This window comes from Ambystoma mexicanum, chromosome 9 (assembly GCF_040938575.1).
Source record: "Ambystoma mexicanum isolate Mex_15411 chromosome 9, UKY_AmexF1_1, whole genome shotgun sequence".
In the NCBI taxonomy this organism is placed as follows: Eukaryota; Metazoa; Chordata; class Amphibia; order Caudata; family Ambystomatidae; genus Ambystoma; species Ambystoma mexicanum.
Window position 1 is genome coordinate 226015846 of NC_090931.1, and position 27192 is coordinate 226043037.

Below are 27192 nucleotides of genomic sequence, written 5' to 3' on the forward strand. Positions count from 1 at the left end.
GCTGAGCGATTGAGGGGAGGGGTGCCACATCTGCTGTTCCCCTTGATGAGGAAGATCTGGGGTTACTGGTAACCTGATCAGCAGAAACACCGACAGGTATTGAAGTTCTGAGAACCAAAAACTGGCCGGCCACCACAGGGCCATGAGCAGAAGGGAACAGTTCACAGAATTCCTCAGCTTCCCAATTGCTCGATAACTAGAGGCAGAGACGGGAAGGCGTAAGCTCTCATGTTGTGCCATGGAATCTCGAACGCATCTCCCAGAGAGGAGGCTCCCAGCCCCCCTCTGGAGGTATACTGAGGAAGCCTCTTGTTCACCGCCGTAGTGAGGAGGTCCACCTCTGGTGTGCCCCAACGCAACAAATCCATGAGAGGATCTCCGCCTTCAACTCCCACTCGTAGCTGACCACTGTCCGCCGGCTGAGGGCATCCGCTGTGACATTCAGCTGGCCCGGGATGTGCACCGCAAGCAGCCAGACGCCATGAAGCATGGCCCACTCCTATATCTGGATGGACAGATCAACCAAAGGTGCCCACCCCGCAGGCAACAAAAAATTGTGCGGAAGGGGTATCCGAGCATTCCGGTCATAAACTGACCGATAAGGATGCGCACAAGGCCGAGAAACCCGCCCTACACGTGAGGCCGATGACGCAGCTGTAGGGGTAGCGTTCAAAATGGCCGCCGCGGTCGTGGCGGGAACGGGCGCCATGTTGTCATCACCTGAGGGGAACTGTGGCACGTGAGGAAGTGAGGCAGGGGTCGCCGTCGATGGATCAGGGGTCTTAACTTTAGCCTTAACATAAGGAACCTCGGCAGAGCCGGTACTATGAGGCCTGGAATGTTTCTGCAACATACCAACCGGCAAATTAGCCTTCTCAGGAAGGACCTTGGCGCTGCCGGTAAAAGAAGAATTTCCTTTCTTTGCCCCTCAACAGATCTGGTGTCGCCGCAAGAGCAGGAACGGTGAGAAACAACCTTCACCGATAAGGCCTTGCCAGACCCTCAGAAATGTTGGTAGCTTTAGCCTCTGTACGAGGGACCTCGGACCCAGGTCCGGTAACAGCCTTACTAGCACGGGCCTCAAACATCCGTTCGGTAGCACCAAGCCTCACCAAGGCCTCGGGGCACACCCCGGCATAAGAGCCAGTCGTCCGAATACGGATACTCATGAATACCCTGCAATCACCGACATCATCTTCGTGAAGACACGCAGCGCCAAGCTGAGGCCAAAAGGAAGCACTCGAAACTCGAAGTGCTCCTCTCCCAAAGAGAAGCAGAGATACCTCCTTTGTGGGTTCCAAATCAGGATATGCATGTACGCGTCCTGAAGATCCACAACGCTGAGCCAATCGCCCATCTGCAAGGAGGAGCGTATCTGGCTGGGCGTGATCATCTTGAATTTCTCTTGGGGTAGGAAAATATTGAACTGGGAAAGGTCTAGGATGGTGCGCAGGCCAGCCTGGTTGGGTTTGGGCACCGTAAACAGCCGGGAGTAGAATCCCTCCCCTCGCTCCCCAAGGGGAACGGGTTCCACAGCCCTGAGGTGCAGAGGTTTCTGAACCTCGGCCTTGAGGGAGGGTGAGCCCGACAGCTGAAAAGGAGGGTTGAAGGGTGGGGTAGGGGGTAAAGGTAAGCGGAAACCCGCTCGAGCGACTGACCAGACCCATCTGTCTTCTGTGATGGCCTGCCACGCCTCCCTATTGAGAGGCAATGCGTCCTCCCACGGGGTCTCGTGCGAGCGTGGAAAACCCTCATTTGGCAGGCTTATCTGTGACGGTGCCACCTGAACCTGATGAGGAGGCTGAGGAGCGGGAGAGAAACCGCGTACGCTGTTGTCTACGGCGGTTATTCCCCGCAGGAGCATCCACCCTGCAAGATTTGCGGTCGAGGAAGCCCCTAAAACCAGAGGAAGGTCGACCTTGCGACAACGGCCTTTGAGACTTGAAGGGAACTTTAACCAGAACAGACAATGATTTAGCCGTCCCGGTGCTATCTTTGGTTTTGGTGAGCTCTACATCAGTAGAAGAGTGAAAAAGCTCCTTACCATCAAATGGAAGGTCCAGAACCTTGTCTTGCACCTCCTTCAAGAACTTAGTGGCATGCAGCCATGCTTGCCGCGAGGTATCAACCCCAAGCATCAGACCCCGAGCCGAGGTGTCTATGTGATGAACCGCAGCCTCCAGGAGATCCTGGGCCAAGACCCTGGCATCGGAAAGGCCTCCTCTGAAATCCTCCAACTTCTCGACCTGAATGTGCTCCTCAAACTCTGACAGACCTCTCCATATCCGCATGTTAGCTCCCGCCAAAATCAATTCTGCATTGGCCTGCCTGAGCTGTAAGGCCGATTTTCCTACCTAGGGAGTCCAGGAGCTTGTCCTCCTTTCCCAAGACCTGAGTAGCCGTCGCAAAGGAGGATGCAGCAGGCTTGGATTGCAACTTAGCCGCAGCCACCACTGTGGAGGAGGGAGGCGGACAAGACGACAAGGCCACTTCTTCCGAAGAATGCAGACTGTACCTCGCGTCAATCTTTTTATTGACAAAAAGTCCCTAGTGTGGCTTTTCTCAAACTCTTCGGACCTCGGCCAGAACGTCCTTCTGCAAGAACAGGCCGGTACGCTCCAAAGGAGACAAGGTGAACGCCCCAGAAAGCACGCCCTCCTGCAGAGCAGGTGCCTCGGGCACCGGAACATCTAAGAAACTCATCATGTCCAGCACCCGGTCATGGAAAGCTCTGATAGAGCGGGGAAGGTCCTTGTTGTCCTGATCGCCTTGAGGGTCATCTGACAGGTCAGGATCCTGCTGAGCCGTATCAGGCACTGCCTTGTCCACTGGGGACAATGGTGGCAGGCGGAAGTGCAGGGAGAGGCACCACGGGCAAGGGAGGCGCCGGCGGAACGGGTGGAGTCAGAGGCGCGGGTGGACAGATCTCCTTAAAAAGCCCTTTGAAATATTCCCTCATGGGGTCAGTGCGCATAAGCGCTTGAAATTTATCGAAAAAGCATCCTCAGGAGATTGTTTCGGAACCTGAGGAGGCCTCTCATGAGGTAGACAAATCCAGGGACGTAACGGGGAAGGGTGCCACACCGGCCCCTCCACCGACAAATCCACATAAATCAAGGGAGCCGCCCCCGCGGGCAACGAAACATTGTGCGGAAGAGGCATCCGGGCGTTCCAATCATAAACCGGCCGGTAAGGATGCGCACAAGGGACCTTAGGTTCACCCTAAGGATCGAATCCTACACCAGGGGCCAATGACGTAGTTGTAGGGGTAGTACCTAAAATGGCAGCCGTGGTCGTGGTGGGAACGGCCGCCATTTTGTCCTCATCTGAGGGGAACTGCGGCACGTGAGGAAGTGAGGCAGGGGTCCCCGTCGATGGGTCAGGGGTCTCAATTTTAGCCTTAACGTAAGGAACCTCGGCAGAGCTGGTACTATGAGGCCTGGAATGTTTCTGCGACATACCAACCGCCAACTGAGCCTTCGAAGGAAGGACCTCGGCACTGCCGGTAAAAGAAGAAACTTTCTTATTTGCCCCCTCAACAGATCTGGTGTCACAACAAGAGCGGGAACGGTGCGCTGTTACCGACAGGGCCTTGCCCGGCCCCTCAGAACTGTTGGTATCCTTAGCCTCTGTACGAGGGACCTCGGACCTAGGCACGGTAGAAGCCTTATCAGCACGAGCCTCGAACATCCATTCGGTAACCTCAAGCCCAGCCAAGACCTCGGGGCGCACCCCGGTTTTGTTTTTGAGGGAAGCCAAAAGAGTGGCCTCAGAGCAAGCTCCGGTACCCCATGACTCAGTAGAACTGGGTCTACAAACAGCCTCCACAGGAGGGGCCTCGGAGCGTACTCCGGTGGACACAGACCCCTTACGGAGACCCTAGGAGAAAACTCTGGTAGAATGATTAGGCCCGACAGGCACCTCAGGGCGAACCCCGCTAACAGAGCGATCAACGCTCCCTCCCGGCTCGAGAGGAACCCAGAAAGGTATCCCCCCGGCCGGTATGCTCTGAAAAGTAAAGAACTTACCGGGCGTTTTTTCTTCTCGTTGATGAAGCCCTGAAAATGCGAAGGAGGAGTCCGTCCGAACACCTCCTCCCACCGCTCCAACCGACGTTGAAGTGCCCGGACCGAAAGGGAGTCACAGTAAAAACAGGAATCCCAACAGTGTTCCAGACCCAAACACTCTAAACAAAGAGGATGGGGATCCGCCCTCGCGAAGCGACGGTGACACGATGAACAGTCTGGAAAGTCTAGTTTAAAAGACATAGACACACTAGTAAACGAACGCTAGCGAGAGCCAGAGAGGGAAAAAGGGAAGAAAGTCTTCCGAGGATGCAAGTGCGTCTGGCCCCGATCATGCTGAGAAGAGGACTGATGGGCGATGTGCGGGGCGGAGCCAAGGTGGACGGGGTTACGGCCGCATGCCGGGCCCCGTGCAGGAAAGAGAGGAGGGACACATTTTTGAAAAAAATGTGGATGCTTTTTACCAAGTGCTCCGGTCCCGTCCCACAGGACAGAGAGATATCCCATAAGTATGGAGGAAAGGGGACGGGACGTAGGAGTATTGTTTGATTGATGGTGACAGCTTAATCCCTAGATAGGTGATGGCCTGGTGAGCTATCTTCAGGCGAGTTGCTTGTGCCAGATTGTTCACTAGCATAGGATCAGCCGTTAAATTCAATATCGCAGATTTGTTCCTGTTTATTTTTAGGACCGAAGCCTTTCCAAACTCGTCCAATTCCTGGAGGAGGGCTGGGAAGGATATTCCTGGCACTTTCAGGGCAAAAGGCCTATTGTCAGCAAATGCCATGATTTTGTGTTTCACTCCTCCCATCATCACTCCTCTTATTCGTTGGGATTCCCTTATTTTGATTAACATGGGCTCCAAGAACAGAGCATATAATAGCGGGGACGGAGGGCACCCCTGCTTTGTCCCTCTGGTCAGGGGGATCTGTGTTGAAAGAACGCCATTCAATGCTACTCTCAATGAAGGGCACTTATAATTGGATTTTACTATGTTCAAATATTGGCGTCCAAATCCCATTTGTTGCATTGTGGAGAAAAGCTGCGACCATTCGACCCTGCCGAATGCCTTTTCTGTGTCGATTGAGACCAGGAGCGCCAGGGTCTTGGTGTGTTCGACTTTTTCTATGATATGGCTCACCCTACGGGTGTTGTCAGCAGTTTGTCTCCTGGGGACAAAACCCGACTGGTCCGTGTCCACCAGGAGTGGTAGTAGTCTAGATAGCCTATCCACCAGGATTTTGGTATACAGATTAGCATCAAGATCCATTAATGCAATTGGTCGATAGGATCCTGGTTGAGCCAGATCTTTCACTGGTTTCGGAAATACCACTAGTTTTGCTTCATTCATCGATTTGGTTGTCACCCCTGTTTCCATTCTAAGAGTTCCATTAATTTGGGGGCCAAAGATCTTGATTTTTTTTTTATAAAAAGGAGTCCATGTACCCGTCTGCACCCGGTGCTTTGTCTTTTGGCAGTTTTTTTATCGCTTGGACGACCTCTTCTAATTGAATTTTTCTGTCCAGGAGGTCTCTGTCCGCCTCCGAGATTTGGGGGAGAGTAATCCCGCTCAGGAACCCCTGCTGCGTTGGCTTTTCTGGCCTTTCTGACTTGTATAAAGCTTGATAGTATCTTGACATTATGCCTCCTATTTCTTCATTGGTCAAGTGCCCATTTTCATCCGTTAGTTGGGCGACAATCATCCTGCAAGTTTTGTCCTGGAGCTGTCCAGATAGCAATTTGTCTGCTTTATTAGCGCTAATATAGTAACTCTGCTTCACTTTCAGGAGCGCCAGTTCGGCTTTCCTATTTTGTATCAGTGCATGCTGCTTTTGCAGGAGTTTCAGGGATGTCTTTAGCTTCCTAGTCGGATGGATCGTTAACTCAGCTTGGGTGACTGAGTTTCTCTTCTATGTCCTCTTCCCACTTTTTTCACTGCTTATCCTTAAGTGCTTTCGGCACTATCAGTTCCCCCCTTAGTACTGCCTTGAAGGCATCCCACACCATGGCTTTTCCGGTCTCGCCTGTGTCATTCTCCGCGAAGTACAGTTCTACTTTTTCTGATTTTGTCTACCATTGTGTGATCTTGTAGAATGTCTCTCAGGAATTTCCACGCCCACATTTTTCCCTTCTGGTTTCTAATATTAAGCGATATGACAGTTGGTGCATGATCGGACAGTGTAATTGGGCCCATATTTATGTCCTCTATTTTCCCCAACAGACCTGTGGAGGTCCAGACGTAGTCTATTTTTGATTGCGAGTTGTGGACATGAGTAGTGAGTGAATGTAACACCAGTGTGTCCATCATTGTCCTCAGGGCTTTAGGTGGGGAGTGCGCATATGATCTTGCCCCTGGCCTCCTGTCCTGTGCCGGATTCCAAGCAATGTTTAGATCTCCTGCCATTTTGATCTCACCTGTCACAAAGTTTTCCAGTATTACGAGGGTTTCCCTTAGGAAACTGTCTTGGCCTGTATTGGGTGCATAAACTAACGCTAGGGTGAGTTCTGTTCCCTCTATTTGTACATTCAGAAACAGGAACCGCCCTTCTTTATCCGCCACGCTGTTTTGAACTTTTGCCCCAAGACTGTCCTGTAAGGCTATAAAGGACCCTGGCTCTTTTCTCTTCTGCATTCGCCTGATATACTTGTGAAGCGCCTCTGATCCTAATTTTGGCTATATCTTTTTTCCTAATGTGGGGTTTCTTGGTACAGTAGAATATTTGCGTCCTCTCTCCATGCTTGCCTCTCAATTTTTTTCCGCTTGATTGGGGTATTCATCCCCCTAACGTCATGTGTCAGGATCTTGATCCCTCTTACATTGGTTCTGTCCATGTGATGTCCTTTATTTTGGTTGGTGCCTGATGGAATTTGAACTGCCATTTCAATAACATGCCACCCTCAGAGTCTTTTTCCCTTTCGTCCCCCCTAAATTCTCCCTCCCTTCCCACCTGAGTGGGGGCCTGGTAACTAATCGCGTCGGATTGTGCAGCTCCTTGCTCCACGCCCCTGGCACATCTCAGGTATTGTGTGGGGATTCCTAAACCCCACTCTAGACCTCCCAATGGGTCAACTTCTGCCCTGCCCGGGACTCGTCTGTGTGGTTGTAATCCGGTTGCCGTCTATTTCTTCTCTCTTCCTCCTATCCTGTATCTTTCAGTTTCTTCTCATGATACTGGGTTTTTAATGCATTCTTGAGCTGCAGCGGGCAAGCTATGCTTATTGTCTTTTCCTTCCCCTATTTTTCCTCTCGATGGTCCTCCAGTTGTTCTGTTTTTTTGGGCCTATTAAGCTCTCCTTCGTTCGTCGTGGCTCCTCCCCTCGTGCCTGCGGTATTCCGAGCAGCTGATCCCCCTCCTCAAACGTCACAATTCTACATTGGACCCCCTCCCACGTAAACAGCAATCCAAATGGAATGGTCCATTTGTATTTGACTTGCTTGGTAATAAGGTGCTGGACCACCGGACCCATTTGCCTTCTTTTCAAGAGAGTCACTTGTGCCAGGTCTTGTTAGAGCTGGACCTCATGACCCGAGCAGATAATCTTGCCCTTCTCAGTATTTGCTCCTCTTGGGTGTAGTTCGAGAGCTGTGGATTTGGAAATTTGTCGTGCTCACACTTCAACGCATACATGTATTCATTCACTATGCTATATGCTTAGCAAATTAGCCTTTAGGCCCTTACATGAACCGAATACTATTGCACAATATATGTAAACTGCACGACACAGAAATATAATGATTAACAGGATGCAAAGAAGTGAAAAACAGCAGATGGCCCTTATCTTGGGGTGAAGGGCTCATGGTTCATGAACAGTCCAAAGGTGGGAGGATGAGGGAGGCCGAGTTGCAAGAATGTGAATAACAGGAAAATGTAGACATAGCAGATAACGGTGCCTCGCATACAGTATGCAGCTGGCGGGAACTGGAAGTAACTGCCTACATGGTGTACGTGTAAAAATGTGTGTTGCAACATGAACTGATATGCTGAAAAGGGTATAAAAGGACCAAGAAGGAAAGAGGGGGCGCGGCACTTCGACGACTTGCTTTGCGAGACGTGCGAACTTGCAGCCCATTCGCGAATGTTTGTGAGATAATAAAGTAATGTTTCTCTTTCTCGGCTTCTGTCTGAGTTCATAGGGTTCCCATTTACTGGTTGGTGGCGACGGCGAGAAATCGCACCCACATTATACATCACACATATTTCGCATTGTCTTGCCCATTGTCGGCAATACATTCCCAATCTCTTATTATACCAGACAGTGCTTAGTACTTCTTCCATAGTTCTAGCATTAACATGGGAGGAGCCATGAGCTATGCTCACTATAACTGGCAAATATGCATCGGGTAACACCCAAGTGTCTGTAGGTATGTGTGTCCATAAACCTTCTGTTGTCTCTTTAAAACATTTTTCCTTGTGCCAAGATTGTTTTTCTTCAATGGTTGCATCCGCTTGTATTTCTTTTATGTGGTGCTCCATTCCTTCCCTAGTGACATCCTTTCCCACAATTAGTTGCCTATTTTCCCATCTAGAGTCCCTGGCGGCCGCCATTTTTGCCATTTTGTCAGCTAAAGCGTTTCCTTGTGTGACATAATCTTGTACTCTCATATGGGCTGAACATTTCACTATTGCAACCTTGTTCGGTAGGGTTAGTGCTTGTAACAACTGGGCAATCAATTGGGCATGCTTTATAGTCTCCCCTTGGGAGGTCAAAAACCCACGTTCTCCCCACAATCTACCAAAATTAGATACTACTCCATGTGCATATGCAGAATCAGTATATATTGTTACCTTCATGTCAGTACTCAGGATAAGAGCTCTAGTCAGAGCTATCAATTCAGCTGCTTGAGCTGATTTCTCCTGTACTTTCCCACTCTCAACCAATCGTTCTCCTGTGGTCACAGCATATCCTGTTGCCGTTTCTCCATTTGGCAATTTAAAACAGGATCCATCACAAAACAGAATACCATCACTATCAGCTAAAGGTATATCATGCAGGTCTGCCCTCCCTTTAGTGTGTTCTTCAGTATGAATTACACAATCATGTTGAATGGGCTCAGAACCCTCAGGTAGGGGAAGCAATGTGGCTGGGTTCAAAGTATTACATCGTTCTATTTTCACATTGCTCGCAAAAAGAATCATTTCATATTGTGTGAGTCGGGCCGTGGTAAGATGCTGTGTATGTACCCTATTTAATAAAACATCTACTGCATGGGGAACCTTCACCGTGACCTCGCTTCCCAACACAATTCCTGCGCTTTGTTTGAGTGCAGCAGCTGCTGCTGCTACCGCCCGCATGCATGGGGCCAGGCCCTTTGCCACTGAATCTAGAGAGGTGGAAAAATATGCACAGGGTCGTTGCCTTCCCCCTTGTTCTTGGGTCAAAACGGATACAGCACAGCCTTCCTGTTCGTCTACATACAAGTTGAATCTCTTTGAATAATTGGGGGTGCCGAGAGCTGGTGCTCGACACAACACATCTTTCATTGCAGTAAGAGCCTTTTCTAAGTCATTGGTCCAAACAATTGGCCCTTCTCCTTGGACTTGTTTCAGTGTTTCCAATAAGGGTTTAACCATTACGGAGAATTCTGGGATCCAATGTCTACAGTATGATAGAATTCCCACCACCCGCCCGAGTTCCTTGGCAGTATTGGGGCCTTTTATTGCTTGTATTAATGCAATTCGATCAGTGGACAAGGTCCGCCCCTCCTCAGATAATTCGAAGCCTAAGTAATGAACCTTTTGCTTGACATATTGCATTTTTGTCAGGGACACTTTATGTTTGTTCTTTGCTAGATGTAATAACACTAGTTTTGTGACTTCATGGCATTCCTCTTCTGTATTGGCGCACAAAAGCAAATCATCAACATATTGCACCAATGCAGTATTAACAGGTAACATCAAGTCATCCATTTGTGTTTTTAATGCTTGGCTGAATATGGCTGGACTCTCAGTGTATCCCTGTGGAGCTCGGGTGAAGCGATGTTGCCTGTCTCGTAATGTGAAGCTAAACAAATATCTACTCTCTTCAGCAATAGGAATGCTGAAAAAGGCATTTTTCAAGTCAATAACTGTAAACCATTTTGCCGTGCTGGGGATCAGAGTGAGGACACTAGCTATATTGGGGACAACCGGATAGCGGGGTTCTACTATTTTGTTTATCTCTCTCAAATCAATAACAAAACGATAGGGTAATGCTTCTCCGCCCTTTTTATGAACCGGGAGTATCGGAGAGTTGCAGGGGCTGTCGTTTGTAAACTCTATTACTCCCAGTTGTATCATGTCTTGAACTATCTTATATAAAGCTTGTTCCCCCTCATGCGATATACGATATTGTTTTATCCTGGGTAGTCTTGCGCCTGGCTTCAGTTTTATCACAATTGGGGATACATCTAGTACCCCTACATCGTTGCCATGAGTGGCCCATAGTTCATTCGGGATATCCTGTAATTCTGAGGGTATGTCCTGTATTACTCCTATCATGTTTAGGGGTCTGTGAATGGTCATTCTCACACCCTGCGGGGAACAATATATCGTGGCACCTAAAGTTTTGAGTGCATCAATTCCCAATAGGTTTTCAGGGCAATGATCAGTTAGTAGCCATCCATTCTCCCATTTCACCCCATGTATCTCAGCTTCTACTATCTCGCTCACAGGAGTAGTTATTGGATTGCCCCCAAATCCAACAGACACCTTGTTTTTATCCGATAATGGGACAGCTGGGACGGCCCTGATATTTACGGAGCTGTTTCCGGCTCCTGTATCTACCAGGCATTTCAGATTTTTGTGGGGTCCTATTCTGACAGACGCATATGGACCCCTCTGATCTATAGGGACTTGCACCAACCCCGCTGTCTCACCCCGGCCTCCTCAGAACACCCCACTTGTGTTGTCCTGAAAATCATCATTGTAATACACATCCTCATTGCACTCATCCCCCACACATACGCCCTGTACTTGTACAGTGTGATTAGGTTGCTGAAACATATTCGGAGGGGGTGGAGCTGGCCAGGGGGCCTCCCCTCCCGATTGGTTATCAAAGACATTAGGTTGGGGTGCCCTAAACTGATTGCTCTGGTTTCCCGGCCCACCATTCTTAATTCCTGGGGCAAAGGTTGGTTGTGAAACTAATCGTGCACCTCGTCCTCTTCCCCCAATTTGTGGGCACTGAGCTTTCCAATGCCCCGGTCTCTTGCAAAAGGCACATACATTCTGTGGCAGACCATCCCTCCTGGGATACGGAGCAACTCCCTGGACAGCACCCCTCGCCTGGTTTACTGCTATATTGTGAAAATTTTGGGAAGGGTGGTTGGGGTTAACATTATAACCGTATTTACCTGTCGTGCTCTGACCCTGTTGTAATTGCTGAATTAACACTTTGGTTTTTAAATCTTTATCCTGCTTAATCCTTTGTAATCCTTTCACCTTTTCCCCACGTTCATAATACCTTGCCATCTCCAACAGGTCCCTTGGCTTCCTATTCATCCATGTACTTTCTGCCTTTCTAATACTGTCTTGGATGGTGGCATGAAGCCCTTCTACAAAACTGGTGGCAAAGTATCTTTGACCTGTTTCGGAGGCCACATCTAGGCCACTGTGGGCTTGGAAAGCAGCCTCGAATCGTAGGAAGTATTGTGCCACTTCTTCCGTTGGGCCCTGTATTACAGTGGTTAGTTTCTCAACATTCACATCAAACGGGGGTAAAACCTTCTCAAGAGCCTTCAAAACATTCATTCCATGCCTTTTTAACTCAGGAGGGTACTCCTCATGTAATTTTCTGTTCTTATTAGCATCCTCTACCTCCTTCCATTTGATGCTATCATTGTTTGTGGCCCGGAATGGTATCCATATTTCTTCGGGTAACAAACTGTGCATTATAGCATCTACATCCTCAACAGTATATAAACCTGGTCGGAACAGTTTCCCCACCTCTTTATAAAAGCCTGCCGGGTCAATTCTGGAATCAGGAATGCCCTTAGCAATCTGTATTAATTCCATGCGCGTTAGGGGAACATGTACATAGGTGCGAACAGGGTCTCCCTTGACGTCCACCGTAGGTTGACATTCTCGCATGGGAAATTGGGAACTCGCTTTTACCACACTCTCACCATCCTTCGGGGTACTTGTTTCAGGCGTTGTCAGGTCAGAATTCTGTGAGTAATCTAAAGCTTTATAATCTCTCAATAAACTCTGTATTGTCTTTACCCTCCATGTTCTTTCCTTTTCACCCTGGACATCTTTTGTTGGATGAAGGCGTTTGTCTAGATCAGACTTAGTCTTGTTCCGTCTGTTAGCATAAGCAATTTTACTGCCATCATCAAGGGCTTCCAAACTATCTATGAGTTCAGAAATAACCTTCACCTGGAGTGCCCACCCACAATTTTCTACCTCCTTTGCAAGGGCTTCGGGTGTCCTTTCCCGGATTTGTTTCGTTAATCGGGAAACTAAGTTTGTAGCGTCTGAGATGGCGGCATTCATTTCGCCCTGCCTGGTTCTCTGTATGCGTTCATCTTCCTCCTGCTCCCTGCGCCATCTTCCTTGTGTGTCTTGGATTTCCTTAATTATCTGAGTCATACATTCCCACAGTTCAGTATTGGTCGAACCCGTGTCTAAAAGACGTACGGCTTCGAGATACTCAGGAGTAAGGTCTGGTTGTGGTCTGCCTCTTACCTTTCTTGTTGCCTCCAATAATTCATACATATTCCGACCTACCTTCTTGAATTCTAACGGTAGCAATCTGCCTAATTGCTCTTTCACATTCTCATTCAATTCCAACCCGTAGATCATACCAGTTATCTTTGATAATTCCTCTTCCCTTGACTTGCTAACTTGTCCAGTTCTTGGCCGGCCAATGAACTTTTCTACATCTCCATATTTCATCGGGAATTCTACCCCTACTCCCGCACTGTCAGCCGGCGGAGCCGAGGCTCCCGGAAATAACAAGTCTGATGTAGTCTGTTCTGCTTCTAGCCCCTGTGCGATGTCCTCATATCGAGGCGCCGGCATGACAGGAAACATACCTCCACTATGTTTAATCATCATGCGTCTGTCCACCTGCTCATACTTTTCATCTCTTTCTTTTTCATGTAAGTCATGCAATTTTTGATTGACTGTTCGTTTTAACTCTTTTGCCTTTTGTCTGTTTTCTGCATTGCGCCTGCGCATTCCTTCTACTCTCCATAATCGGATAGCTTCAAACTGGGCGGGTCTAACCCTCCGTTTTGCTAATTCTATTTCTACCTTACTAATCCGATCTAAGTCAAACGACCCTGTATCTGGCCACTTGTGTTCAATAGAATCTTTAGTATATTCTGACCACTCTTTTAAGAACAAAGTAGAGTTTAAACCATGTTTTATCAACATATCAAAAGCCGGAGTTCCCTCTAGAGGGGCATAGTGCCTTTTACCTATACCTTTCTTGAGGGAAGCCGTTTGACCCATTATACCGGTATATCAAACACTGTCACTTACCAGACAGGTCTTCATATATCTATTCAAAATCTCAAAGACGGACTTACCACCGTCTATCCTTTTCATCCACTATTCATATACGCATTCATCAATCATCAACATCATCACTTATCTCTAGGGTCCCGCCAGAGTGTTCTGGACCCGAAGGGCGACAGCCTGCTGTCCCGTCGTCGACGGAGCCGGACAAACAAGGATGACGTGTTGGTCGCAATCAATGGTGCGGATTCAGTCAGTGGGCCCTCGTGATCGATTCCTTCTCCGGTTCCGTCGCGGTGGTCCTCACCCAGTGATGGGCTGTCGCTCCTTGGGATCCCACTTCTGACACCAAAATTGTGGGTGCGATTTCTCGCCGTCGCCAGCAACCAGTAAATGGGAACCCTATGAACTCAGACAGAAGCCGAGAAAGAGAAACATTACTTTATTATCTCACAAACATTCGCGAATGGGCTGCAAGTTCGCACGTCTCGCAAAGCAAGTCGTCGAAGTGCCGCGCCCCCTCTTTCCTTCTTGGTCCTTTTATACCCTTTTCAGCATATCAGTTCATGTTGCAACACACATTTTTACACGTACACCATGTAGGCAGTTATTTCCAGTTCCCGCCAGCTGCATACTGTATGCGAGGCACCGTTATCTGCTATGTCTACATTTTCCTGTTATTCACATTCTTGCAACTCGGCCTCCCTCATCCTCCCACCTTTGGACTGTTCATGAACCATGAGCCCTTCACCCCAAGATAAGGGCCATCTGCTGTTTTTCACTTCTTTGCATCCTGTTAATCATTATATTTCTGTGTCGTGCAGTTTACATATATTGTGCAATAGTATTCGGTTCATGTAAGGGCCTAAAGGCTAATTTGCTAAGCATATAGCATAGTGAATGAATACATGTATGCGTTCAAGTGTGAGCACGACAAATTTCCAAATCCACAATCCGCCCTTTGCTCACACTTGAGCATAAAAAAATATGTCTCTAAGTGATATTATTAAACAGTTCTATTTGTTCCAGACCCCCCATGTCCGGAGGGATTTCCACTTTACGGAATGGTTTAGGCTTCATAGCCTGAAAAACGGAAGTGCTTACAGAAGAGAAACAAGTCAAACAACATGATATGCACATGGGAAAACACTGAATGCAAACACATATTCCAATTATTATTGCAGCTAACACCAGGAGAGGTGTTAATAGCTTCCAGCCTTAATCTCTCAGCAATGTCATCCACCAACTGTTGCCGGTCCCTTCATCGTAGTGGATAGAGCGAGAAATTCCATGTAATTTAGAAATTCCCTCAAGAATACCCCCACTGTTTTCAGGAACAAATAAACAGCATTGGCTTCCTACCAAAGAGCAAACACCGCCACGTTCAGCAGTTAAAATGTCAAGAACATATCTGTTTTGGATAGTCATTAACCTTATAGCTTTCACCTCATAAGTAAGATTTGTTAATATATCAGCAGTTTCTTCTATCATATATTCTACTGCTTTGCTCAGGTGCCTAATTTCTTCACTGTTAAAAAATATGCCTACTGGTGGCATAACAGCCTTTAAGACATCTAGAAAATTTTCTAGATCTGTATTTTTGTACTCAGGGATTGCGTATGCCTGTGTTTTTGTATTACGTTTTGATCTACTATTAATTTGACTATGGAGATATTCTGTGCTATAAACCATAGCTGCAGGAATAATTCGCGCTACATAGCAGGTGCCAGAAAAATTCCCAGCTAACCACAAATAAGCCCGTTTATCACAAATGTAAGCATGTGCTTCAATCTGCAGGAAGCCCTTTGTATAGTTATTAAAATCCAAGGTGTAGCCACAATCTTTATCCTCAGACCTTCCTGGTGTATTTCTAGAGAAGCAAACTCCTTTATTTGGTAATTCTCTGGTTACTGTAATGGGGGAGGAGGGGTTGTTGCATAATTCGAACCATTGTAGTTGCAAGCGAGATACCTTTCTCAATCATACCTTTCTTCCCGTGTATTCCTAATGTTATGTTTAGTCTGTCCATATTATAACAAGGGTTACCTGCTGGTATGAAATTATTAGCATGCCACATCCTCATGTGCAATATGAGACAACCCTCATGTACGGAAATAGGTATAGCGTACACAGGTAGCCCCTCCCCACCATGTCTGGGCATATGAGTACATATCCAGCAATTGGACACATTTAGAGCTCTTTGAGTTGCGTTCATTAGTCTAATATAAGTATTTTTCACATATTCATCTCAGAAGCCGAGAAAGAGAAACATTACTTTATTATCTCACAAACATTCGCGAATGGGCTGCAAGTTCGCACGTCTCGCAAAGCAAGTCGTCGAAGTGCCGCGCCCCCTCTTTCCTTCTTGGTCCTTTTATACCCTTTTCAGCATATCAGTTCATGTTGCAACACACATTTTTACACGTACACCATGTAGGCAGTTATTTCCAGTTCCCGCCAGCTGCATACTGTATGCGAGGCACCGTTATCTGCTATGTCTACATTTTCCTGTTATTCACATTCTTGCAACTCGGCCTCCCTCATCCTCCCACCTTTGGACTGTTCATGAACCATGAGCCCTTCACCCCAAGATAAGGGCCATCTGCTGTTTTTCACTTCTTTGCATCCTGTTAATCATTATATTTCTGTGTCGTGCAGTTTACATATATTGTGCAATAGTATTCGGTTCATGTAAGGGCCTAAAGGCTAATTTGCTAAGCATATAGCATAGTGAATGAATACATGTATGCGTTCAAGTGTGAGCACGACAAATTTCCAAATCCACAGAGCGCTACCAAGACATCTCTGGGTCTCGTCCCCGATTCTGGCGAGCATTTTGGTCCCACCCTGTGAATTCTGTCTATTCCTATCTGGGGTTGGGTATCTTCGCCTAGTACATCCGCGAAGAGTTGTGAGATTGTCGCCTGAAGGTCCTTGTCCTCGATGGTTTCTTTGTATAAAAATGTGTATTTGTACATTAGACCCTCGAGACCTGTTTTCAAGATCTTCACATTCCAGCTTAAGGCTATTTGTCGCCCTTGCCAGCTGTTCTAGAGTCTCACCTGACTTCTTGGTTTCCTCTTCCAATCTCTGGACCGTCCTTTCCAGTGTATCAGTTCTCTCCTCAACCTTCGCCAAATCCACCTTCACCTCTTGCAGGGATTGTTTCATATTCTCTCTGAGGGTGTGAAATTCTTCTTGTATGGACATTAAGAATTGGTCTTGCAGTTCTTTGAAACAGGATTGCATGTCCTTCTTAGTCATGGTGTCATCCCCATCTCTTGTCTGTTGTGGATCCACTTTTTCTCTGCTTAGTGTATCTGTTTTCTCTGTGCTCCAAAGCTGTTTCAGGCTTTTGTGTTTCCTTTGGGGATGGCGGGGATGGGAGGGGGCAGTTGGGTCAAACTTGGTGGCTTTGTTCTAGTTTTGGACATTGAAGCTATGTTGAAGCTCTGTATCCTGTTTTGGTTTGGTTGAACGCAAGTCCGCCGTAACCAACCCCCTAGCGCCCCCCCCCCCCGAGTCTCTTTATGGTTATCACTGGGTGCCCCACAACACGCTGCTCATGTATCGCCTATACAATGCGGGATGGACTATGGTGGTCATTGATTTGGTCCTCTGTTCACTCCCTCGCGTGGCTGAGGGCACCAGCCCCCCCCCACTTCCAGTGGGGATTGCAGTCCCAAGTTGGGTGGTTCCCTTGGTTCCCCTGCTACGGCTCCAACCTTCCTTCTGCAGGCAATAGCGAATAGCTTGTTGCGTCCCAGTGAATGGGGAGGGGGAATGCCACCCTCTTTGCCCTTTTGTGTCCTGGTGGTTAGTCCGCTGCCAGTGCGAAGAATGGGGACACAACTCCACAAGGAAGCTCTGAGGGTCTTGCTGGTGTGCCCCCTGCGCCTTTCTGGATGGCAGCTGGATTATCTGCTTTCGTTCTATCCTGGGGGGGCCAGGAGGTATGTGCTGTAGCTGGCTGGCGTGCAATGGGAGCTTCTGTAGACTTACTTATTGCTGTCGTGGCACCATGGCAGGGGTTGAGGATTCGCTTTCAAACCGCTGTGTAGCCTGTTGCTGGCCCTGGTCTCAGTGCCCATCTGCCACTGTGGGGACTGCTTGTGCTTCGGCTCTGGGGAGGGGCCGCACCCGATCCGACCGCTCCAAGTCCCTGTGCGGCCCCACTGGGGGTGTACTGCTCTGTGTCTGCGCAGTCTCTCATGCACCGGGGAGGGCGCCCTCTGGATCCTGTTTCGGGGGGGCCAGCAGCGCCGGTGCCTATTTTAGCCCCGGCGGGATCCACTGTTCCAAGCCGCAGAGACGGCCCTCTCTCCTAACGGCTGCCTCTCCCTCGGCCTGCTTCGCCTCAGATGTCTGCACAGCGCTAGCACCTGGATGTGAGGCCCGTGCAGCTCCGCTCTGCGCCACGCATCGGTTGGACTGCTTCCCGGGGCTGTCGTCAGTGGCCAGATATCTGTGGGTGCGTCCCACACCGGACATATAGGGGGAAGCCTCCTTTTACTGCTTTGCAGCTACCGGATCGCTTGTTGAGGTGCTTTGTTAGTTGGCCCGGCTGGGAGAGACCTCAAGCACGTCCTCTCACGCCGGGTGCCATCTTGAGAGTCCTGTATTTGTTCTTTTAATCCAGTTTGTTGCCAATATATGTGAGGGGAGACCCCCACTGCCCCAACTTCCACCTCCCACCTTTTGTATTACCCTTACGCACTCGCTGCCTATATTGGCAGAGAAATGTGATTACAAACAATCGCCAAATTAACTACCTATCCCATTAGTCACAACTGTTCATAGATCCATTTGGTTGTCTTCTCACTTTCATATTAATTCATGGTTTATACTGTGTGCATCTTTAATAGATATTTGTCATCCCTTTGGTTAGTATGCCACTCATTACGAATATTTTCGAAAGGGAAACTAAATGATCCTAAACTGTGAAGATCACTATATGACTGTCCATGTATTATGGACTTTAAAAGGTTAAGGAACGATCATATAGAGGTAAGGAGTAATGGGGGTAAATATTTCCCTAATGAGGAAGGTGCTATGTAACCGTTTCACACACAATACAAATGGACATTACTTTATATTGAGTCTTCAAACTTTATAAATGCTTTTGTAATACTACGGCTCAGATAATGTCAGGGATGTGATTAGGCCGGGTTATTGTTACTATAGAAATATATGTGTTGTCGGTTACTAAATTGTTAACTGTGAATACAGGATGCATCGGCTCCATTTGTGGTTTCTCAGCATGATCATGATGTGTGATCCTGAGCAAATCACTGTTTGTGTTAGTTTTTGAAGCGTGTACAACTGGTCCATTTGCAGATATGTGGCCCTATAACAACAACTTGGACTTCACATTTTACACATAAATTATAGGATTTTTTCATGTTTTCTTGGTTTGTTTTTCTTCCATTTTGCATTAATTTTCTAAAAATGGTCAATTGCATGATAGGTCCACCTAAAACGAACTTCTGTGCACTTTGTTCCCTTTCAGGAAACTATGTTCATTTGCACTACTAGGTATAAAAAAAGAACGTGTTAAACCTGGCAGAAACAGGTTACTTTTTTTGCTCTTCTGAGTCCAAAAAGTGTAAATGCCTACCACAATGCACACTTGCGAGAAGCGTTTATTATGGCTGTTTTTGGAATCCGCCCGATTTCAACAGGTGCTGAAAACAGGTGGATTCCATGGGAATCCTGTGCATTAATTCCAGCACGAAAATCACTCGCTCACACTAATGCATGTTTTTTGGCATGGAGAGGTTATGAGGCTGGTGGAAACAGTAATTGAGTTCTATGCTGGCACTTTCTATGCCAAAATAGCATCATGTTTTTACTCCTGTTTAGTTTTGGCTATTGGGTGGTAATAAGCTGAAACTATTACATTACAGTCAGATCAGACCCAAAGCTTAAACGTGTTGTTTGGTTATGTGCACACCCATTGACTGCCAACGGCCATGCTATCTCTATGGCCATTCCCACCCAAACCCCCCTGCCCAAAATAACTCCTCATGGGAACTCTTTGAGATGGCTTTAATCAAACTTTGCACTGGAAGTGCCTGCCAGTGTTTTGTCAAAGCAGTCTTCTGAGAGCTAATTACTTAATTTGAGCTTTAAACCCGCCACTGGTGTAATACAAATGGCTTAATCAGGTCTGCCTAGCAGCCACTCAATTTATGAGCACTATGCAGTATCCTTTATTGAAATCCTGTTAAAAACAAGCATTGTCATAGCCAATAGTTTTGGATTGTGTGCAAGTACTAGGCATTTGTTGGACACTACTATAAAATGCCCAGGTACTCGCACCATTTTGCGCCTGCTCCCATCAATGGCCATTTAATACCATTGCTGCAGTGCCTGGAAAGTGCCTTTCCTATACCAACACAAAAGCCTAAATTGTTGGCATTGCCACCATTTAATAATTACAATACAGATCACCAAAATTAGATCTGCAACCTGGCTAGTTTGCAGCTGTATTTTTCAAATTGCCAATATCTTTTTGATGCGTTTTATTGCAAAATAGGCAATTGCTGATATTGTTCACATTCTTGTGGGGATATTTGCTTCAAGCGAAATAAAGGGGGGTCCCACAGCAAAAGAAACTCGAAACGTTGCCTCAGTAATGCTGAGAACACACATTACCACTAAGTCCACAGATAAACGAGTACTAGAGCAAAGCTGTCACTGGAGGCCAAAGTTGACAGAGCAAATTCTTCCCATGCTCCATTAAGTTAATCACGCACACTACCTTTAAGTCCAGCTTCCTCATCTCAGTCCTTAGAAACTGAGGAGGATCCCATTTGCGACAGGAATCACATAGTTGCCAACATGACCCACTGTAATCTGTAAGTGCTGTTTTGTTTTTGCATTCTGGGACTTGTATTTCCTGGGGTCCCATTATAAAACTCGGACTACAACTCCCAGAATGCAAAGAAACAAGGACTGCATAAGCACCTACAGATTAGAATGGATCATGTTGGTAACTATGTAAACACTGTTGCAGAGTCTGTCATGCCACGCTCCAAATGAGGTAAACAAGCGGCTGGATTAGCCAGAATTCTCCTGCTTTGTTTATTAGCAAACAAAACACATGGGTATAGCAGCAGAGCCGTCCCACAGCTGGTCCATGTCACTTTGTAAGTACTATGACGAGCAAGGGGATTCATTAATTAATCTTTTGTATCATTAGTGCTGGAGACCAACCTCTAGGCACGAAAACAGAATTTGAACCGTGTGCTGGGTGCTGTTTTGCTTTCAAGACAAACATATTGTCCCTGGGTTATCCTCTCCACCCAGCACGTCTCACGAAGATTGCTGGTGACAATTCTAGGCATTATAAATGTGTGTGTGTCTGTACAGCAAGGAGTGTGTGATTGCGGCATTGCGCCAGGCATTTACATGTAAAAAAAACATGAATGTGTATGGGAGTGGGAGAGTGAATGATAAAATCTTTATTTGGAAATATAAATTCCCATCAAAGAACAGAAAAAATGTTACAACAATAAAAACATGTAAATACAGTCAAAATCATGGGAGCGGCCGCGGACAGGAAATCAAAGTTAACAAAAAATCTCACTGAGCACTAAAGGTAAAAGCAAATACACAAACACAAATGTATTTGCTTGTTTTTAAACAGCATGGAATCTGTACTCTTTACTCCTATCCCTCCCGGCTCCTCCACGTATATGCTCCTCCCGTTTATCCACAATCCCTAGTTTTTTTAATTCCTGTCCACTGGACAGGATCCAGAAGGTGGATAAAACGTACCTGATATTCCAGCGATCCTCCTTTCTCCTGGTCTTCAAGGTCAATGATTGCTGTCCCCTCCTCTCCTGGTTCAGGCCGAGAGTGATCCTGGCAGTAGAACAAGCACTGTCCAGGGATGGAAAGCTGATCTCTGCACCGGTAAGGAGGCGGGGCATCGGCTGAGAGAGGAAGGAGTACTCCCTGGGCCCAATGCAGAGCCAGAAGATTGAATTGACGGGTCCAGGAAGTGGATCCACCCCTGTTGTCAGATGGCAGTGGCTATCTTGGTTGGGGCATAATGCTAGACAGCTCAGGCGTGAGCATGCAGAGGACTATAAAGTTTGAGACAACTTTTCAATGGCTCATAACTGTTGAAGGCATAATGAACTCATTGCAAAGGAAAGAAAAGAAAAGACATAGGGAACAAGAGGATGGCCTCTCTTCCCTGGAAGGACCGCCTCCAAAGAGGAGTAAAAGCTCTAAGCCCCATAAGAAAAAAGAGGAAGGGCTTATCCAAAAAGGAAGTCAAGCTGGTTGTTAAGCAGGCTCTACAGGAAAAGAGGCATGCCAGAAGGAGGTGGATTCCCTCTTCCACGTCATCATCTTCATCCTGACTTAACCTCATGCTTGATTCTGTCCTATCTATTTTTGTCATGGTGTTGGTGTGCGCCCTGATGCCTGCGGGCTCTGGCGCGTTATAAATAAATAAATAAATCCTCATCCAGCGCAAGATCCACTGCATCTTCTTCATCAGAAATAGATCCAGACCCTACGGGGAAGTACATTGACAGAGAGGAAGTTGCCAAGATACTTCTTCATGTATTGGAATACATGGGGTTTTTTGGAGCCACTAGGTCCCCGGTCCATCAGCAAATCACCAGATTCGCTAATACAAGCATCTCCCTAAATTGGGGCATCCCCTGGATTCAGTCATCAGGGAGAAGATCCAGGATGAGTGGAAGGATCTGGAGCACATTCAGATGCCAAGGTTCATGTCCAAAATGTATCCATTAAGCTACGAGGTGAAGTCAATGCCGGAACCGGCAGGATTGGTTTCGATCCTTTTTAGTCTTGTGGAAGGTCATTGATGGCAGCAGAGGCGGCTGTGGTCCAGGACCCTATGGACAAAAAGACAGATTCAGCATTCTAAAAGGACCATTCAGGGGCCTTTTTGATCCTTAGTGCCAATACCTATGTGTCCTGCACAACAGGGACAGTGCTAAACGGGGTTAAAGAGGCTTTACAAAGCTATTGAAGAAGGCAGTAATTTGATCTCGATTTGAGGGAGATGCTAAGCAAGTGGAGCTACTTTCAGACATCTCCTATGTTGGGGTCAGAGGAGCGGCTATGGCTATGGGTTCTGCCATTTCTCGGCAAAGATATGTGCACATAAGGGACTGGTGTACTGACGGGTCACAGCTGGTTATTGGACTAAAGCTTTCCTTTGAAGGCAGTAAGCTATTTGGCGCCACCCTGGAAGATAAAGTCCATAAGGTATTGAAGGTGAACAAGGGTGCAGACAGGCTCCAGAAAAAAGGAGAATATATCAGGAGGCTCAAAATCCTCACAATACTCGAAGGCTAAATTGAGAGAAGTGCACAGGATGAGAGCAAGTCACAAGTCCACGGACAGGCCTAGTTTCAACGAAGTTAAGAGGAAATTCCCACAGACCACACAAGTCCTGACATCCACTGTGGGCCAGTGGGGAGCAGACTACTACATTTTGCAAATATATGGCAGGAGTTTGCCTGTGACGTCTGGCCCATCAGGACAGTCACATGGGATTACAGACTGGAATTTTCTCAGCCCCCAGTACCCTCAGGAACAGTATGGTCACCATCCTCATGGTACAGCAACAAGACTTGGAAGGCATTGTCCCAGGGTATTTTATTTTTTTTAATGTTTTTTTAATTATATGGTTGAAAATGGATTCAACATTTAATACTGCACAATACAAGTAAAAAGTGAAGATACCAGCAAACATTACAAGCATTACACAGAAACTGAAGTATAGAATATAAAATGTCCCAACATGAAATTTCATATACCTAAAGACTAAAACATTTCGTTTCACCGTCAACTTAATCAAATTCATCATATTTTCACATTTCATCAATTATTAACATAAACACTCAAAAGAACTAAAATCATAAAATATCATCTTGAACCTTAATCATAAGAAAATACATACAAATGCATCACGTTTAAGAATCCTGTGACTGCGATTACCATTGAGGTGGTTTGCCCAGCCAAACACGTAGACCACACTTGATTGTCCTCACTTCCAGTATTATATCTAAAAAGTTTCTTTAAGTACAAATGACTCAGGTTTGAGAATACACTACACTGTTGTCAACCAATGTTTGAGTGATTCACACTGTCTGGCCAAGTTGCAAAAGTAACATGATGCTTGATCCCAAATCTGCTTTGATAGAATCAGATTCCAACAAAAACAATGTCAGGTGACTTAGCAAGGGGTAGGAGTGCACAGACTCCAACGTAGATGTCCAACCCAGCTGATATAAAAGTATCTTGACCTTTGCTCGATTGTGTACTAATTTACGGTTTTTATCAAGAACAACAATATACAGCTAGTAAAAATTCTGAATCCATACCTATGGTATACAGGGGCTGCTGGAGAAAGAGGCCATACTGAGTGTGCCTTTAAAGGAAGAGAGGCAGGGGTATTGCTCAATTATCTTTCTGGCGCCCAAGGACAAGACCAAATTACGAATGATTGTGGACATAAAAGGCTTAAAAAAATGTATTTGCAGGGCCCCGATCAAAATGGATACTCTACAGAAGATCTTGTCATTCATTACCAAAGAGGATTGTCTGGCATCCATCGACTTACTTACAAAAAGCCTATTGCCATGTCCCAATCCGGGAGGTTCATCAGAAATTCCTCCCATTTGCAGTGATGGGGATGCACTTTCAGCTCAAGGTTCTACCCTTTTGTCTCAAATCTGCCCCAATGGTATTCACCAAGTTCCTGTCTCCAATAGTCACCTAGCTACTTTTGGAAGGGATACAATTGTTCCCTAATTAAGATTACTCTCTAGTCAGGTCGGAAGCCAGGGCAACTTTTCAAATGCTGGTGAAGACCTGTCATGTGCTGAAGGAATGGGGTTTCCTGATAATTCTAAACAAATCCCACCTGGAACCATGACAGCACCTGACGTTCGTAGGGCCCATTTTCGCTGCAAGAGAGGGGAAGGTGTTCCTTCCAGAGGTCAGAACAGAGAATCTGCAGAAATGCCTCAAGGGAGAAATTGGTGTGAGTCAACCTCGGCCAGGGATCTCGTACGGGTCAAGGAAATATGGCCTCTTGTGAGTTTCTGGGGCCCTACGCAAGATTGCACCTACAACCCTGGGTTTCACATATTCTCAGTTTCTGGAACGGATTCCTATCTTGAAAGAGCCGATGAACAAGCTCAGGTGGTGGTTGGTAAATTCCAGTTGAAAGAAAGGGATTAACGTCTATGTCTAGTGGACAGGATCATGGCTGCTACCAATACTATTGGGTTGGGTTGGAGGGCTACCCGTCAACATTTGGCGCACCAGTAGCAGTGAGAGCCAATTGAGAAGTCCCACTCTGGAAATGGAGGGAATAATCGTCCATTGGCAGGGCCCTTCAGTTGTTTACGGAGGTGGTGACCAGCAGGACTGTTCTGATTAGAACAGACAATTAAACTGCAGTGGCTTACATCAATCATCATGGAGGTGCAGGATCCAGTTGTCTGAGGTTGTTGGCAGTGGAGATTGGGCTTTGGGCAGAAGGTCACATAGCAGTCTTAGATGTGGCTCATGTAAGAGGGGTGGGAGGTGTACAGCACATTGGAAGACCATTTCAGCAGTGTTTTTGCTTGCTCCCAGGAGACATCCTTAGGCCATGTCATCCCAGAGATTATACCACAGGTTTGGGACTGTGATTTTGGATCTGTTTGCCTCTACAGAAACACCTCAGCTAGAGAATATTTCCCAGATTTCTGTCCCCGGTGGTATGAGGTTGGATGTTCTGAGTTTGGCATGGCCCAGGTGGATTTTGAATGCATTTTCTCGAATTCCTCTGAATCCAAGGGTACTGGGGAAGATTGGGTCAAGTCAGGCAGACATAATTCTGTTGGTACTATATTAGCCACAGAGAGGGTGGCTTCTGGTGCTTTTGAACTAGCAGTGGCAACAGTGTGTAGAATTCCCTATTGGTCTCCCACCTTGAGCAGACAGTAGGGGGCTCCAGAGGAGTGCAATTTACTTGACGATATGGAGATTCAGATGAAGGGGTTCATGAACCCTGGTATTTCCGTTCAAGTGAAATGGCCATTACAGATATATTGACGGCCTGCTACACGCAAGTGTTATGAGAGGCACTGGGATACTTTCAGGGGCTGGTGTGAACAGCTTGGTTTATCAGCATTAGAGTGTGTTTTGTTTTTCCCTCTGTGTTGAAATTCCTATACAATGGGTTTGACAAAGGGCTGGCAGAGTCATCCCTTGGGCTCAGTGGGTGGCCTAGAGCATTTAGGGAACACTGGGTCTTTAGAAATTGGGATAGCATCTTGTGGAAAACCGGCTTAGGAGTTTTCTGTCTTTCGTCCTCTGGCATGTGAGGCATCTCTATGTTGTAAACTCCCCGTGGTGTTATCCTCTTTTTAGTTGGGCCCTTTTGAACCTTTGGAGGGGACAGGTCTCAAGTTCTTCTTTTTGTTAAGTAATTTTTATTAAGTGTTTATAATGAACAAATACAGAATACAGCAATTAACAACAATTATAAGAATTGGCAGTCAAATAATCCAAGATAAATATGCAAATTGAGTTAACAATTAGAAGACAACTAAGTTGTGTATCAAGGTTACAATAAGTGCAAGAAAGTAAACGTCTAATTAATGATGTCAAGAAAAATTAATTTGCAAAGCTGTAACATCAGAATTTATTTGGGCAATAGATGAGATATAAGCTTGAAAGGACTGCAAGAACACAAAAGAAGAATAAACAGGACAAAACAAGACACAAGAGCTGAGGGAAAAACAAGCAAAACGAAAACTGAAGTAACAAATTAAAGAGTCAGCTGAGGAGGCATTAAGATATTCAATCAACGCATTCTACTTTTGATCACATGTTTGGATATCAAATAGAGAGATGGCACAACCTGTTTCCAATCTGTGGATGTACCATATGTAATTCCACCAAGTAGCATAGTATAAGTGATCAAAACTTTTCCAATTAGAAGATATTAGAAGGAAACCAATGCAGACCAGAAAGTGGAATAACCTGGGAGAGAGAATATTGGTTAAATCAGAGTAAAGATGTGATCTAGCAATTAGATTGTCAAGATTGCATTGAGCAGTAAAATGGAACATATTTTTTATTGTTGTCAAAATCTTCCCCCACATTGAGAGTACAAATTTACAATAAAAAATACAGTGTTTGAAATCAGCAGTACATTCTTTGCAAGATCAGCACAAGTTTGTCAAGTTGCGAGAAAATCTAAAAACATGATGAGTAAGGTATGCCCTATTTAAAATACAAAACATGGTAGTATATTGACCAGAGAGGTCATTGAGCTATCCATTTTTGACAAGGTGATCAGCAGACAACACGCTCGAATCAGAAATTAGAAATGTATAGAACGCTGCAGTATCAGTGGAAACGTATCCAGGAAGACTTTGAAGTTGCATAGAAGAGGTTTGTTGTGGTAGACTTGCCAATCATAAGGTAATAACTTTAACAGCCTCTTGATAGGAAGTTTAATCTAAATCATCCAGTTTTAAGATATAGGCTAGAGTCTGGAAGGGGATCAGAGTATTTTAGTAAAATATGTATGAATGCAAGAGATACCTTTGCTCTACCACCTGTAAATAAGATTAAAATCCACTTTGAAATGTGGTCTCTTATAAAACCATAGACCAACCTGGTCTTGATCCAAAATGTCAGAAGAAATGACAAGTAGGCTTAACCAGGTG

At 46.2% G+C, this 27192-nt stretch overlaps 1 protein-coding gene across 1 annotated transcript in view; it reads right to left on the reverse strand.

The window, feature by feature from the left end:
- Positions 1 to 26504, reverse strand: part of LOC138487893 (NXPE family member 1-like) — a 367830-nt gene extending 341326 nt beyond the window's left edge. Inside the window, exon 1 of the mRNA XM_069614516.1 lies at positions 26379 to 26504. The gene's annotated coding sequence lies outside the window, so the exon portion shown is untranslated. The remainder of the gene's footprint in view (positions 1 to 26378) is intronic.
- Positions 26505 to 27192: the final 688 nt, after the last annotated feature.